Source organism: Poecilia reticulata, linkage group LG5 (assembly GCF_000633615.1).
Source record: "Poecilia reticulata strain Guanapo linkage group LG5, Guppy_female_1.0+MT, whole genome shotgun sequence".
Taxonomy (NCBI): domain Eukaryota; kingdom Metazoa; phylum Chordata; class Actinopteri; order Cyprinodontiformes; family Poeciliidae; genus Poecilia; species Poecilia reticulata.
In genome coordinates this window covers 27487818-27491539 of record NC_024335.1, presented here as the reverse complement: position 1 = coordinate 27491539, position 3722 = coordinate 27487818, and positions in this window count along the sequence as shown.

Below are 3722 nucleotides of genomic sequence, written 5' to 3'. Positions count from 1 at the left end.
TTGACTCGTAACTGATTCAATGTAAAATCAACAGAAATATGCATGCAGAACCACATTCAGATGAAGGTTGAATCAATGTTGATTCCTAACTGATTTAATGCAATATCACCACAAATATGCATGTAAATTGACATACAAATGATGGTTGAATCAACATTGATATAATGTAAGTTATGGTTGAAACCCTAATGTTGATTCAACATACAAGTCACCGACCACTTTCAATGTTTTAATGTCAGCGTTCAACATTGATTCAATGTTGTTTCAATCAATCTGTGCTATCTGGGTATTTTCTATCCTTAAGCAAACGACATGTTATGTAGGACATACCTCAGGATATACTCAGTTAAACATATTCCTCGTGTAAACACAGCTTTCAGATGTTGCAATTTTAAAATGTGTCTATCTAGGATATGGATGTTATTAATAAATCAATATATCTAATGCTCATGTTTGCTCCCTGAAAGAAAGGGTGGACTACTTACAACTGCAAACATACACCCAACAATGGATGTTAACGGAAGTTTTATTTTATTTATGACAAGCAAAATGACAACATGTTTGAATGCTACATACAGGCTAACAGCTAGCATCTCTCTATGCAGATGGAAAAAGTGATGTGTATTCTGAGATTTGTTGATTCTGTGATCCATGATCTAACCAGAAGCAAACGTAGAGGAGAATACCACCATCATCAATTGTTCATTATAACACTGGGTTACCATGGAAACTGAATGCAGACTGGCAAATAGATGTGTTTGCTAACTAAGGAGTTACAATGGCTTCTTAGGAAAATCCATCTTCTGCTCAAGAGACTTAGGAGGAAATGCTCCCGTCCCAGGTTCTGTTAATTCAATTCAAATCAATTCAATTTATGCTGGTTAACAATAAATCAAACATATAAGAGATTTAAAATTAAGACTTACTCATTTGCCAAGGGACAGAACACATTAATCAACATTGTATGTCAAATGAACTAAAATAAACAAATTTTCTTCAGTACTCAATATTGTCAAAATCTTATCCTAAAAAACTTAACATTAAACATATCAACACAATTAAATCCTAAAGACTTTATGTTTTTTTACTTGATGGTTTCTAAAACACGTTTTAGTCCCCAATGAAGTGTACATTACAATCAGAGCTTTTACTGAAGCTCAATAACCTACCAAAAGCCACAAGATGTCTCTTTGGAGGAATGTTTAGAAGATCTGATAGAACACGCAAAATTATACATGAGATGACTATGTAGCAGCTAAATTGCTATTCAGCTACTGGTTGCTGTGGTTCCTGGTAGGCTTTGGTTTTACATGTGCTTAATCACGATTCATTATGGTGATCTTCATTTGAATTTGTAACCATAAAGTCATTTATTTCCTTCACAATGTCAAAACCTGAACAGAATCACACTTTACTTTAAGTAGCACCAGCCCCTTCCAAAATACTCAATACACAAAATGAAACGTTTCCCCTAATGGAAAAAAACAAGAAAACAAGATATATGGCTCCAACATGACACTGTTAATTTAACAAACATCTGTGTAGATGTAATTTAGAAGTCACATGACCATGCTGGAGTAGAAGACGGTCCAAACATACTTAGATGCATTTAGATATGACGCTTGTTGAAACCTACGTAACAAAGCACCATGTTAGGAGAGTCAGAGTGATGCTCTTAGATCTGAAAACTTCCAGCTATTACAGGTTACGTAATGTGGCGTGTGTATTTTTGGGATAATGGGCACTGTAGTTTCTGTAGGTTCCAACCATCTGTTTTATGGATTACCAAGGCTAAAAGCAACAGGTACCGGAGGGGCACTCACTCCGAGTTGCAGTGACGCAGGAGTCCAGAGATTTATTATTTACAATCCTCCACTTATTTTTAGGCATAAAGGAGTTCATCACTCTCACTTGGCTCGAAACTGCACAACATATGTTCAGCGTGTGTGTTAGCTACGGCCCAGTCCCATCTGAGGAACACCCGGAAGGGATATCCCCCTCAGACGTGTTGAGAACCCCCCCCCTGTTCCTCCCACACACCTCTACGCTCTTCCCATCAGCCACCGCGGTTCTCAGCCAGTAGCTGCTGGTTTCATTACTCTAAACGGTGAGGGGGGGCTGGAGTCCTCCAGATCAAACCGGACCTGCCACCTGTTCTCACACTACCAGCACCGTGACAATGAGGTCAGGACTGAGTCACCAGGATCAGAACATGCTCGCCCCATTAGGTTTTTCACGTTTTGTTACATTAAAGCAAAACAAAAAAATTTCTAATTATACTATTAAGAATTTATTTGGCAGAACACCAAGTAGTGCCTAACTTTTAAGTGGAAGGAAAATTACACTCTGTTTTAATTATTTTTTCCCCACTAATAACCCGAAAGGGGGTAATGGCATTCAGCATGCTTTACTTTGCTTCCCCTAAATAAAATACAACAAATAAATGGCATCATAAATCTAAGGGTTTTGCTGTTTGTCAAGTTACACAGTCACAAATGAGAACAGCAATAATTTGGGATTAATATCTTGTCATAAGAGAAAAAATGGGGCGGGGGTCATTTTTCAAAGTCATATTTTCACATTATTTATTCATTTATAAATGTCAAAGTATAAAACTAAATACTTTCATAGCAATCTAAATATTTAGCTCTGAGTTAAATAGTTATCTGGTAAAGTAAATATTTAACTTGCTATTTAAAACTGAAGTTTGAACGTGACATTTATAAATGCATGAATAACATGGTAAAAATGTGACTATTAATTTGTAGCTAAGTATTTAGATTTAAACTACATGTTTATTATCTCTGAGCTAAATATTTTATTTCAAGCCAATATTTTGTTTGCAAACTTAGTTTACTCACTAAGAACACATATTTAAGTTGGAGCTAAATATTTAGATTGAATTATGTAAAATATTCTATAGAAATGCACACCACATAGAATTTTTCTGCCCACTCCACAACTGACTGACCTACAAAGTAATTATTAGAATGTGGCTGTAACATAACAAGAGGTGAGGTGACCAGACCGGGTTTGGTTTGTCTATGTTGTTATATTTCAGTCTCAACTCAGCCAACCGGCTTTTACTCTGTGAAAGGCTGTTCAGTGATCTCATGCACCACCAACACCGTCTGAGTGTGAAGAATCAGAGAAGGGAGATCACAAATCTCATTAATCCTCAGGCAGGGTGATGCAGCAGCAGCACATATTAGACTGGATGATTGAACAGGCCCAGTCAGGTGAACTCGTTCTTGTGAGGGAATTCAACCGGGCTAACCCGCTTACCAGGATAATAGTTTGATCAGAAACGGGTCACTGCTTGCATTTTGTCCAACAAATGGTGTTAGTCTGGAGCAACAAGATGAACTTTGCTGCCGTTTCATTATTTGCTTCATAAAGCAGTTTAACAGTGACTGAGGTTAATCACAAGGCTTTACAGCCCAATCATGAGACAAATGAAGTTAACCTGCCCCTTATACTGGCCTCTATGAGAAGAACTGCACTTACAGTTACAGTCATTTTTAGTTCATTTCTAAAGCCTGAACAGAAAAGTTCCGTTTATAGTAAAGGTTCTGTGAAGGTTGGGTTTTTAATGAAACATTTGCAAAAATACACAGAAGGCAAAGATGGATGGATGGATGGATGGATGGATGGATGGATGGATGGATGGATGGATGGATGGATGGATGGATGGATGGATGGATGGATGGATGGATGGATGG